This window comes from Anomaloglossus baeobatrachus, unplaced genomic scaffold, assembly GCF_048569485.1.
Source record: "Anomaloglossus baeobatrachus isolate aAnoBae1 unplaced genomic scaffold, aAnoBae1.hap1 Scaffold_105, whole genome shotgun sequence".
Classification (NCBI taxonomy): Eukaryota; Metazoa; Chordata; class Amphibia; order Anura; family Aromobatidae; genus Anomaloglossus; species Anomaloglossus baeobatrachus.
The window spans coordinates 1-16,102 of NW_027441875.1; positions in this window are offsets into that span (position 1 = coordinate 1).

The window sequence follows — 16,102 nt, forward strand, 5'->3', positions numbered from 1 at the left end:
GTACTGTATACAGCTCTACACTACACCTCCATCCTGCCTGTATATACTATTCCTGTACTGTATACAGCTCTACACTACACCTCCATCCTGCCCTGTATATACTATTCCTGTACTGTACACAGCTCTACACTACACCTCCATCCTGCCCTGTATATACTATTCCTGTACTGTATACAGCTCTACACTACACCTCCATCCTGCCCTGTATATACTATTCCTGTACTGTATCTACAGCTCTACACTACACCTCCATCCTGCCCTGTATATACTATTCCTGTACTGTACACAGCTCTACACTACACCTCCATCCTGCCCTGTATATACTATTCCTGTACTGTATACACAGCTCTACACTACACCTCCATCCTGCCCTGTATATACTATTCCTGTACTGTATACACAGCTCTACACTACACCTCCATCCTGCCCTGTATATACTATTCCTGTACTGTATACACAGCTCTACACTACACCTCCATCCTGCCCTGTATATACTATTCCTGTACTGTATATACAGCTCTACACTACACCTCCATCCTGTCCCTGTATATACTATTCCTGTACTGTACACAGCTCTACACTACACCTCCATCCTGCCCTGTATATACTATTCCTGTACTGTATACACAGCTCTACACTACACCTCCATCCTGCCCTGTATATACTATTCCTGTACTGTATATACAGCTCTACACTACACCTCCATCCTGTCCTGTATATACTATTCCTGTACTGTACACAGCTCTACACTACACCTCCATCCTGCCCTGTATATACTATTCCTGTACTGTATATACAGCTCTACACTACACCTCCATCCTGCCCTGTATATACTATTCCTGTACTGTATACAGCTCTACACTACACCTCCATCCTGCCCTGTATATACTATTCCTGTACTGTATACACAGCTCTACACTACACCTCCATCCTGCCCTGTATATACTATTCCTGTACTGTATACACAGCTCTACACTACACCTCCATCCTGCCCTGTATATACTATTCCTGTACTGTATATACAGCTCTACACTACACCTCCATCCTGCCCTGTATATACTATTCCTGTACTGTATACACAGCTCTACACTACACCTCCATCCTGCCCTGTATATACTATTCCTGTACTGTATACACAGCTCTACACTACACCTCCATCCTGCCCTGTATATACTATTCCTGTACTGTATACAGCTCTACACTACACCTCCATCCTGCCCTGTATATACTATTCCTGTACTGTATACACAGCTCTACACTACACCTCCATCCTGCCCTGTATATACTATTCCTGTACTGTATACACAGCTCTACACTACACCTCCATCCTGCCCTGTATATACTATTCCTGTACTGTATACACAGCTCTACACTACACCTCCATCCTGCCCTGTATATACTATTCCTGTACTGTATATACAGCTCTACACTACACCTCCATCCTGTCCCTGTATATACTATTCCTGTACTGTATATACAGCTCTACACTACACCTCCATCCTGTCCTGTATATACTATTCCTGTACTGTATACAGCTCTACACTACACCTCCATCCTGTCCTGTATATACTATTCCTGTACTGTATATACAGCTCTACACTACACCTCCATCCTGCCCTGTATATACTATTCCTGTACTGTATATACAGCTCTACACTACACCTCCATCCTGTCCTGTATATACTATTCCTGTACTGTATATACAGCTCTACACTACACCTCCATCCTGCCCTGTATATACTATTCCTGTACTGTATACACAGCTCTACACTACACCTCCATCCTGCCCTGTATATACTATTCCTGTACTGTATACACAGCTCTACACTACACCTCCATCCTGTCCTGTATATACTATTCCTGTACTGTATACAGCTCTACACTACACCTCCATCCTGCCCTGTATATACTATTCCTGTACTGTATACACAGCTCTACACTACACCTCCATCCTGCCCTGTATATACTATTCCTGTACTGTATACACAGCTCTACACTACACCTCCATCCTGCCTGTATATACTATTCCTGTACTGTATACAGCTCTACACTACACCTCCATCCTGTCCTGTATATACTATTCCTGTACTGTATATACAGCTCTACACTACACCTCCATCCTGCCCTGTATATACTATTCCTGTACTGTATACAGCTCTACACTACACCTCCATCCTGCCCTGTATATACTATTCCTGTACTGTATACAGCTCTACACTACACCTCCATCCTGTCCTGTATATACTATTCCTGTACTGGTATATACAGCTCTACACTACACCTCCATCCTGCCCTGTATATACTATTCCTGTACTGTATACAGCTCTACACTACACCTCCATCCTGCCCTGTATATACTATTCCTGTACTGTATACAGCTCTACACTACACCTCCATCCTGCCCTGTATATACTATTCCTGTACTGTATACACAGCTCTACACTACACCTCCATCCTGCCCTGTATATACTATTCCTGTACTGTATACACAGCTCTACACTACACCTCCATCCTGTCCTGTATATACTATTCCTGTACTGTATACACAGCTCTACACTACACCTCCATCCTGCCCTGTATATACTATTCCTGTACTGTATATACAGCTCTACACTACACCTCCATCCTGTCCTGTATATACTATTCCTGTACTGTATATACAGCTCTACACTACACCTCCATCCTGTCCCTGTATATACTATTCCTGTACTGTATACAGCTCTACACTACACCTCCATCCTGTCCTGTATATACTATTCCTGTACTGTATATACAGCTCTACACTACACCTCCATCCTGCCCTGTATATACTATTCCTGTACTGTATATACAGCTCTACACTACACCTCCATCCTGTCCTGTATATACTATTCCTGTACTGTATATACAGCTCTACACTACACCTCCATCCTGCCCTGTATATACTATTCCTGTACTGTATACACAGCTCTACACTACACCTCCATCCTGCCCTGTATATACTATTCCTGTACTGTATACACAGCTCTACACTACACCTCCATCCTGTCCTGTATATACTATTCCTGTACTGTATACAGCTCTACACTACACCTCCATCCTGCCCTGTATATACTATTCCTGTACTGTATACACAGCTCTACACTACACCTCCATCCTGCCCTGTATATACTATTCCTGTACTGTATACAGCTCTACACTACACCTCCATCCTGTCCTGTATATACTATTCCTGTACTGTGTATATACAGCTCTACACTACACCTCCATCCTGCCCTGTATATACTATTCCTGTACTGTATACAGCTCTACACTACACCTCCATCCTGCCCTGTATATACTATTCCTGTACTGTATACACAGCTCTACACTACACCTCCATCCTGCCCTGTATATACTATTCCTGTACTGTATATACAGCTCTACACTACACCTCCATCCTGCCCTGTATATACTATTCCTGTACTGTATACACAGCTCTACACTACACCTCCATCCTGCCCTGTATATACTATTCCTGTACTGTATACCAGCTCTACACTACACCTCCATCCTGCCCTGTATATACTATTCCTGTACTGTATACACAGCTCTACACTACACCTCCATCCTGCCCTGTATATACTATTCCTGTACTGTATACACAGCTCTACACTACACCTCCATCCTGTCCTGTATATACTATTCCTGTACTGTATACACAGCTCTACACTACACCTCCATCCTGCCCTGTATATACTATTCCTGTACTGTATACACAGCTCTACACTACACCTCCATCCTGCCCTGAGTATACTATTCCTGTACTGTATACACAGCTCTACACTACACCTCCATCCTGCCCTGTATATACTATTCCTGTACTGTATACACAGCTCTACACTACACCTCCATCCTGCCCTGTATATACTATTCCTGTACTGTATATACAGCTCTACACTACACCTCCATCCTGCCCTGTATATACTATTCCTGTACTGTATATACAGCTCTACACTACACCTCCATCCTGCCCTGTATATACTATTCCTGTACTGTATATACAGCTCTACACTACACCTCCATCCTGCCCTGTATATACTATTCCTGTACTGTATACACAGCTCTACACTACACCTCCATCCTGCCCTGTATATACTATTCCTGTACTGTATATACAGCTCTACACTACACCTCCATCCTGCCCTGTATATACTATTCCTGTACTGTATATACAGCTCTACACTACACCTCCATCCTGTCCTGTATATACTATTCCTGTACTGTATACACAGCTCTACACTACACCTCCATCCTGCCCTGTATATACTATTCCTGTACTGTATACACAGCTCTACACTACACCTCCATCCTGTCCTGTATATACTATTCCTGTACTGTATACACAGCTCTACACTACACCTCCATCCTGCCCTGTATATACTATTCCTGTACTGTATATACAGCTCTACACTACACCTCCATCCTGTCCTGTATATACTATTCCTGTACTGTATACACAGCTCTACACTACACCTCCATCCTGTCCTGTATATACTATTCCTGTACTGTATACAGCTCTACACTACACCTCCATCCTGCCCTGTATATACTATTCCTGTACTGTATACACAGCTCTACACTACACCTCCATCCTGCCCTGTATATACTATTCCTGTACTGTATATACAGCTCTACACTACACCTCCATCCTGTCCTGTATATACTATTCCTGTACTGTATACACAGCTCTACACTACACCTCCATCCTGCCCTGTATATACTATTCCTGTACTGTATACAGCTCTACACTACACCTCCATCCTGCCCTGTATATACTATTCCTGTACTGTATACAGCTCTACACTACACCTCCATCCTGTCCTGTATATACTATTCCTGTACTGTATACACAGCTCTACACTACACCTCCATCCTGTCCTGTATATACTATTCCTGTACTGTATACAGCTCTACACTACACCTCCATCCTGCCCTGTATATACTATTCCTGTACTGTATACAGCTCTACACTACACCTCCATCCTGTCCTGTATATACTATTCCTGTACTGTATACACAGCTCTACACTACACCTCCATCCTGCCCTGTATATACTATTCCTGTACTGTATATACAGCTCTACACTACACCTCCATCCTGCCCTGTATATACTATTCCTGTACTGTATACACAGCTCTACACTACACCTCTATCCTGCCCTGTATATACTATTCCTGTACTGTATATACAGCTCTACACTACACCTCCATCCTGCCCTGTATATACTATTCCTGTACTGTATATACAGCTCTACACTACACCTCCATCCTGCCCTGTATATACTATTCCTGTACTGTATACACAGCTCTACACTACACCTCCATCCTGCCCTGTATATACTATTCCTGTACTGTATATACAGCTCTACACTACACCTCCATCCTGCCCTGTATATACTATTCCTGTACTGTATACACAGCTCTACACTACACCTCTATCCTGCCCTGTATATACTATTCCTGTACTGTATATACAGCTCTACACTACACCTCCATCCTGCCCTGTATATACTATTCCTGTACTGTATACACAGCTCTACACTACACCTCCATCCTGCCCTGTATATACTATTCCTGTACTGTATATACAGCTCTACACTACACCTCCATCCTGCCCTGTATATACTATTCCTGTACTGTATACACAGCTCTACACTACACCTCCATCCTGCCCTGTATATACTATTCCTGTACTGTATATACAGCTCTACACTACACCTCCATCCTGCCCTGTATATACTATTCCTGTACTGTATATACAGCTCTACACTACACCTCCATCCTGCCCTGTATATACTATTCCTGTACTGTATATACAGCTCTACACTACACCTCCATCCTGTCCTGTATATACTATTCCTGTACTGTATATACAGCTCTACACTACACCTCCATCCTGTCCTGTATATACTATTCCTGTACTGTATATACAGCTCTACACTACACCTCCATCCTGCCCTGTATATACTATTCCTGTACTGTATACACAGCTCTACACTACACCTCCATCCTGCCCTGTATATACTATTCCTGTACTGTATATACAGCTCTACACTACACCTCCATCCTGCCCTGTATATACTATTCCTGTACTGTATACACAGCTCTACACTACACCTCCATCCTGCCCTGTATATACTATTCCTGTACTGTATATACAGCTCTACACTACACCTCCATCCTGCCCTGTATATACTATTCCTGTACTGTATATACAGCTCTACACTACACCTCCATCCTGCCCTGTATATACTATTCCTGTACTGTATACACAGCTCTACACTACACCTCCATCCTGCCCTGTATATACTATTCCTGTACTGTATACACAGCTCTACACTACACCTCCATCCTGTCCTGTATATACTATTCCTGTACTGTATACACAGCTCTACACTACACCTCCATCCTGCCCTGTATATACTATTCCTGTACTGTATACAGCTCTACACTACACCTCCATCCTGCCCTGTATATACTATTCCTGTACTGTATACAGCTCTACACTACACCTCCATCCTGCCCTGTATATACTATTCCTGTACTGTATACACAGCTCTACACTACACCTCCATCCTGCCCTGTATATACTATTCCTGTACTGTATACACAGCTCTAAACTACACCTCCATCCTGCCCTGTATATACTATTCCTGTACTGTATACACAGCTCTACACTACACCTCCATCCTGTCCTCTATATACTATTCCTGTACTGTATACACAGCTCTACACTACACCTCCATCCTGCCCTGTATATACTATTCCTGTACTGTATACACAGCTCTACACTACACCTCCATCCTGTCCTGTATATACTATTCCTGTACTGTATACACAGCTCTACACTACACCTCCATCCTGCCCTGTATATACTATTCCTGTACTGTATACACAGCTCTACACTACACCTCCATCCTGCCTGTATATACTATTCCTGTACTGTATACACAGCTCTACACTACACCTCCATCCTGCCCTGTATATACTATTCCTGTACTGTATACACAGCTCTACACTACACCTCCATCCTGCCCTGTATATACTATTCCTGTACTGTATACACAGCTCTACACTACACCTCCATCCTGCCCTGTATATACTATTCCTGTACTGTATACACAGCTCTACACTACACCTCCATCCTGCCCTGTATATACTATTCCTGTACTGTATACACAGCTCTAAACTACACCTCCATCCTGCCCTGTATATACTATTCCTGTACTGTATACACAGCTCTACACTACACCTCCATCCTGTCCTCTATATACTATTCCTGTACTGTATACACAGCTCTACACTACACCTCCATCCTGCCCTGTATATACTATTCCTGTACTGTATACACAGCTCTACACTACACCTCCATCCTGTCCTGTATATACTATTCCTGTACTGTATACACAGCTCTACACTACACCTCCATCCTGTCCTGTATATACTATTCCTGTACTGTATACAGCTCTACACTACACCTCCATCCTGCCCTGTATATACTATTCCTGTACTGTATACACAGCTCTACACTACACCTCCATCCTGCCCTGTATATACTATTCCTGTACTGTATATACAGCTCTACACTACACCTCCATCCTGTCCTGTATATACTATTCCTGTACTGTATACACAGCTCTACACTACACCTCCATCCTGCCCTGTATATACTATTCCTGTACTGTATACAGCTCTACACTACACCTCCATCCTGCCCTGTATATACTATTCCTGTACTGTATACAGCTCTACACTACACCTCCATCCTGTCCTGTATATACTATTCCTGTACTGTATACACAGCTCTACACTACACCTCCATCCTGTCCTGTATATACTATTCCTGTACTGTATACAGCTCTACACTACACCTCCATCCTGCCCTGTATATACTATTCCTGTACTGTATACACAGCTCTACACTACACCTCCATCCTGCCCTGTATATACTATTCCTGTACTGTATACACAGCTCTACACTACACCTCCATCCTGCCCTGTATATACTATTCCTGTACTGTATACAGCTCTACACTACACCTCCATCCTGCCCTGTATATACTATTCCTGTACTGTATACACAGCTCTACACTACACCTCCATCCTGTCCTGTATATACTATTCCTGTACTGTGTATACAGCTCTACACTACACCTCCATCCTGCCCTGTATATACTATTCCTGTACTGTATACACAGCTCTACACTACACCTCCATCCTGTCCTGTATATACTATTCCTGTACTGTATACAGCTCTACACTACACCTCCATCCTGTCCTGTATATACTATTCCTGTACTGTATACAGCTCTACACTACACCTCCATCCTGCCCTGTATATACTATTCCTGTACTGTATACAGCTCTACACTACACCTCCATCCTGCCCTGTATATACTATTCCTGTACTGTATACAGCTCTACACTACACCTCCATCCTGTCCTGTATATACTATTCCTGTACTGTATACACAGCTCTACACTACACCTCCATCCTGCCCTGTATATACTATTCCTGTACTGTATATACAGCTCTACACTACACCTCCATCCTGCCCTGTATATACTATTCCTGTACTGTATACACAGCTCTACACTACACCTCCATCCTGCCCTGTATATACTATTCCTGTACTGTATATACAGCTCTACACTACACCTCCATCCTGCCCTGTATATACTATTCCTGTACTGTATACACAGCTCTACACTACACCTCCTATCCTGCCCTGTATATACTATTCCTGTACTGTATATACAGCTCTACACTACACCTCCATCCTGCCCTGTATATACTATTCCTGTACTGTATATACAGCTCTACACTACACCTCCATCCTGCCCTGTATATACTATTCCTGTACTGTATACACAGCTCTACACTACACCTCCATCCTGCCCTGTATATACTATTCCTGTACTGTATATACAGCTCTACACTACACCTCCATCCTGCCCTGTATATACTATTCCTGTACTGTATACACAGCTCTACACTACACCTCCATCCTGCCCTGTATATACTATTCCTGTACTGTATATACAGCTCTACACTACACCTCCATCCTGCCCTGTATATACTATTCCTGTACTGTATACACAGCTCTACACTACACCTCCATCCTGCCCTGTATATACTATTCCTGTACTGTATATACAGCTCTACACTACACCTCCATCCTGCCCTGTATATACTATTCCTGTACTGTATACACAGCTCTACACTACACCTCCATCCTGCCCTGTATATACTATTCCTGTACTGTATATACAGCTCTACACTACACCTCCATCCTGCCCTGTATATACTATTCCTGTACTGTATATACAGCTCTACACTACACCTCCATCCTGCCCTGTATATACTATTCCTGTACTGTATATACAGCTCTACACTACACCTCCATCCTGTCCTGTATATACTATTCCTGTACTGTATACACAGCTCTACACTACACCTCCATCCTGCCCTGTATATACTATTCCTGTACTGTATACACAGCTCTACACTACACCTCCATCCTGCCCTGTATATACTATTCCTGTACTGTATACACAGCTCTACACTACACCTCCATCCTGCCCTGTATATACTATTCCTGTACTGTATACAGCTCTACACTACACCTCCATCCTGCCCTGTATATACTATTCCTGTACTGTATAACAGCTCTACACTACACCTCCATCCTGCCCTGTATATACTATTCCTGTACTGTATACACAGCTCTACACTACACCTCCATCCTGCCCTGTATATACTATTCCTGTACTGTATACACAGCTCTACACTACACCTCCATCCTGCCCTGTATATACTATTCCTGTACTGTATACACAGCTCTACACTACACCTCCATCCTGTCCTGTATATACTATTCCTGTACTGTATACACAGCTCTACACTAACACCTCCATCCTGCCCTGTATATACTATTCCTGTACTGTATACACAGCTCTACACTACACCTCCATCCTGTCCTGTATATACTATTCCTGTACTGTATACACAGCTCTACACTACACCTCCATCCTGCCCTGTATATACTATTCCTGTACTGTATACACAGCTCTACACTACACCTCCATCCTGCCCTGTATATACTATTCCTGTACTGTATACACAGCTCTACACTACACCTCCATCCTGCCCTGTATATACTATTCCTGTACTGTATACACAGCTCTACACTACACCTCCATCCTGCCCTGTATATACTATTCCTGTACTGTATACACAGCTCTACACTACACCTCCATCCTGCCCTGTATATACTATTCCTGTACTGTATACACAGCTCTACACTACACCTCCATCCTGCCCTGTATATACTATTCCTGTACTGTATACACAGCTCTACACTACACCTCCATCCTGCCCTGTATATACTATTCCTGTACTGTATACACAGCTCTACACTACACCTCCATCCTGTCCCTGTATATACTATTCCTGTACTGTATACACAGCTCTACACTACACCTCCATCCTGCCCTGTATATACTATTCCTGTACTGTATACACAGCTCTACACTACACCTCCATCCTGTCCTGTATATACTATTCCTGTACTGTATACACAGCTCTACACTACACCTCCATCCTGTCCTGTATATACTATTCCTGTACTGTACACACAGCTCTACACTACACCTCCATCCTGTCCTGTATATACTATTCCTGTACTGTATACACAGCTCTACACTACACCTCCATCCTGCCTGTATATACTATTCCTGTACTGTATACACAGCTCTACACTACACCTCCATCCTGCCCTGTATATACTATTCCTGTACTGTATACACAGCTCTACACTACACCTCCATCCTGTCCTGTATATACTATTCCTGTACTGTATACACAGCTCTACACTACACCTCCATCCTGCCCTGTATATACTATTCCTGTACTGTATATACAGCTCTACACTACACCTCCATCCTGCCCTGTATATACTATTCCTGTACTGTATACACAGCTCTACACTACACCTCCATCCTGCCCTGTATATACTATTCCTGTACTGTATACACAGCTCTACACTACACCTCCATCCTGCCCTGTATATACTATTCCTGTACTGTATACAGCTCTACACTACACCTCCATCCTGCCCTGTATATACTATTCCTGTACTGTATACACAGCTCTACACTACACCTCCATCCTGCCCTGTATATACTATTCCTGTACTGTACACAGCTCTACACTACACCTCCATCCTGCCCTGTATATACTATTCCTGTACTGTATATACAGCTCTACACTACACCTCCATCCTGTCCTGTATATACTATTCCTGTACTGTATACACAGCTCTACACTACACCTCCATCCTGCCCTGTATATACTATTCCTGTACTGTATACACAGCTCTACACTACACCTCCATCCTGCCCTGTATATACTATTCCTGTACTGTATACAGCTCTACACTACACCTCCATCCTGCCCTGTATATACTATTCCTGTACTGTATATACAGCTCTACACTACACCTCCATCCTGCCCTGTATATACTATTCCTGTACTGTATATACAGCTCTACACTACACCTCCATCCTGCCTGTATATACTATTCCTGTACTGTATACACAGCTCTACACTACACCTCCATCCTGCCCTGTATATACTATTCCTGTACTGTATACAGCTCTACACTACACCTCCATCCTGCCCTGTATATACTATTCCTGTACTGTATACACAGCTCTACACTACACCTCCATCCTGTCCCTGTATATACTATTCCTGTACTGTATATACAGCTCTACACTACACCTCCATCCTGTCCTGTATATACTATTCCTGTACTGTATACACAGCTCTACACTACACCTCCATCCTGCCCTGTATATACTATTCCTGTACTGTATATACAGCTCTACACTACACCTCCATCCTGCCCTGTATATACTATTCCTGTACTGTATATACAGCTCTACACTACACCTCCATCCTGTCCTGTATATACTATTCCTGTACTGTATACACAGCTCTACACTACACCTCCATCCTGTCCTGTATATACTATTCCTGTACTGTATACACAGCTCTACACTACACCTCCATCCTGCCCTGTATATACTATTCCTGTACTGTATACAGCTCTACACTACACCTCCATCCTGCCCTGTATATACTATTCCTGTACTGTGTATACAGCTCTACACTACACCTCCATCCTGCCCTGTATATACTATTCCTGTACTGTATATACAGCTCTACACTACACCTCCATCCTGCCCTGTATATACTATTCCTGTACTGTATATACAGCTCTACACTACACCTCCATCCTGCCCTGTAGATACTATTCCTGTATACAGCTATACACTACACCTCCATCCTGCCCTGTATATACTATTCCTGTACTGTGTATACAGCTCTACACTACACCTCCATCCTGCCCTGTATATACTATTCCTGTACTGTATACACAGCTCTACACTACACCTCCATCCTGCCCTGTATATACTATTCCTGTACTGTATACACAGCTCTACACTACACCTCCATCCTGCCCTGTATATACTATTCCTGTACTGTATACACAGCTCTACACTACACCTCCATCCTGTCCTCTATATACTATTCCTGTACTGTATACACAGCTCTACACTACACCTCCATCCTGCCCTGTATATACTATTCCTGTACTGTATACACAGCTCTACACTACACCTCCATCCTGCCCTGTATATACTATTCCTGTACTGTATACACAGCTCTACACTACACCTCCATCCTGCCCTGTATATACTATTCCTGTACTGTATACACAGCTCTACACTACACCTCCATCCTGCCCTGTATATACTATTCCTGTACTGTATACACAACTCTACACTACACCTCCATCCTGCCCTGTATATACTATTCCTGTACTGTATACACAGCTCTACACTACACCTCCATCCTGCCCTGTATATACTATTCCTGTACTGTATACAGCTCTACACTACACCTCCATCCTGCCCTGTATATACTATTCCTGTACTGTATACAGCTCTACACTACACCTCCATCCTGTCCTGTATATACTATTCCTGTACTGTATACACAGCTCTACACTACACCTCCATCCTGCCCTGTATATACTATTCCTGTACTGTATATACAGCTCTACACTACACCTCCATCCTGCCCTGTATATACTATTCCTGTACTGTATATACAGCTCTACACTACACCTCCATCCTGCCCTGTATATACTATTCCTGTACTGTATATACAGCTCTACACTACACCTCCATCCTGCCCTGTATATACTATTCCTGTACTGTATATACAGCTCTACACTACACCTCCATCCTGCCCTGTATATACTATTCCTGTACTGTATATACAGCTCTACACTACACCTCCATCCTGCCCTGTATATACTATTCCTGTACTGTACACACAGCTCTACACTACACCTCCATCCTGTCCTGTATATACTATTCCTGTACTGTATACACAGCTCTACACTACACCTCCATCCTGCGCTGTATATACTATTCCTGTACTGTATACACAGCTCTACACTACACCTCCATCCTGCCCTGTATATACTATTCCTGTACTGTATATACAGCTCTACACTACACCTCCATCCTGCCCTGTATATACTATTCCTGTACTGTATACAGCTCTACACTACACCTCCATCCTGTCCTGTATATACTATTCCTGTACTGTATACACAGCTCTACACTACACCTCCATCCTGCCCTGTATATACTATTCCTGTACTGTATATACAGCTCTACACTACACCTCCATCCTGCCCTGTATATACTATTCCTGTACTGTATACACAGCTCTACACTACACCTCCATCCTGCCCTGTATATACTATTCCTGTACTGTATACACAGCTCTACACTACACCTCCATCCTGCCCTGTATATACTATTCCTGTACTGTATACAGCTCTACACTACACCTCCATCCTGCCCTGTATATACTATTCCTGTACTGTATACACAGCTCTACACTACACCTCCATCCTGTCCTGTATATACTATTCCTGTACTGTATATACAGCTCTACACTACACCTCCATCCTGCCCTGTATATACTATTCCTGTACTGTATATACAGCTCTACACTACACCTCCATCCTGCCCTGTATATACTATTCCTGTACTGTATACACAGCTCTACACTACACCTCCATCCTGCGCTGTATATACTATTCCTGTACTGTATACACAGCTCTACACTACACCTCCATCCTGCCCTGTATATACTATTCCTGTACTGTATACACAGCTCTACTCTACACCTCCATCCTGCCCTGTATATACTATTCCTGTACTGTATACACAGCTCTACACTACACCTCCATCCTGTCCTGTATATACTATTCCTGTACTGTATACACAGCTCTACACTACACCTCCATCCTGCCCTGTATATACTATTCCTGTACTGTATATACAGCTCTACACTACACCTCCATCCTGCCCTGTATATACTATTCCTGTACTGTATATACAGCTCTACACTACACCTCCATCCTGCCCTGTATATACTATTCCTGTACTGTATATACAGCTCTACACTACACCTCCATCCTGCCCTGTATATACTATTCCTGTACTGTATATACAGCTCTACACTACACCTCCATCCTGCCCTGTATATACTATTCCTGTACTGTATATACAGCTCTACACTACACCTCCATCCTGCCCTGTATATACTATTCCTGTACTGTACACACAGCTCTACACTACACCTCCATCCTGTCCTGTATATACTATTCCTGTACTGTATACACAGCTCTACACTACACCTCCATCCTGCCCTGTATATACTATTCCTGTACTGTATACACAGCTCTACACTACACCTCCATCCTGCCCTGTATATACTATTCCTGTACTGTATACAGCTCTACACTACACCTCCATCCTGCCCTGTATATACTATTCCTGTACTGTATACACAGCTCTACACTACACCTCCATCCTGCCCTGTATATACTATTCCTGTACTGTATACACAGCTCTACACTACACCTCCATCCTGCCCTGTATATACTATTCCTGTACTGTATACACAGCTCTACACTACACCTCCATCCTGCCCTGTATATACTATTCCTGTACTGTATACACAGCTCTACACTACACCTCCATCCTGCCCTGTATATACTATTCCTGTACTGTATACACAGCTCTACACTACACCTCCATCCTGCCCTGTATATACTATTCCTGTACTGTACACAGCTCTACACTACACCTCCATCCTGCCCTGTATATACTATTCCTGTACTGTATATACAGCTCTACACTACACCTCCATCCTGTCCTGTATATACTATTCCTGTACTGTATACACAGCTCTACACTACACCTCCATCCTGCCCTGTATATACTATTCCTGTACTGTACACACAGCTCTACACTACACCTCCATCCTGCCCTGCATATACTATTCCTGTACTGTATACAGCTCTACACTACACCTCCATCCTGCCCTGTATATACTATTCCTGTACTGTATACACAGCTCTACACTGCACCTCCATCCTGCCCTGTATATACTATTCCTGTACTGTATACACAGCTCTACACTACACCTCCATCCTGCCCTGTATATACTATTCCTGTACTGTATATACAGCTCTACACTACACCTCCATCCTGCCCTGTATATACTATTCCTGTACTGTATATACAGCTCTACACTACACCTCCATCCTGCCCTGTATATACTATTCCTGTACTGTATACACAGCTCTACACTACACCTCCATCCTGCCCTGTATATACTATTCCTGTACTGTATACAGCTCTACACTACACCTCCATCCTGTCCTGTATATACTATTCCTGTACTGTATATACAGCTCTACACTGCACCTCCATCCTGTCCTGTATATACTATTCCTGTACTGTATACACAGCTCTACACTACACCTCCATCCTGCCCTGTATATACTATTCCTGTACTGTATATACAGCTCTACACTACACCTCCATCCTGTCCTGTATATACTATTCCTGTACTGTGTATACAGCTCTACACTACACCTCCATCCTGCCCTGTATATACTATTCCTGTACTGTATATACAGCTC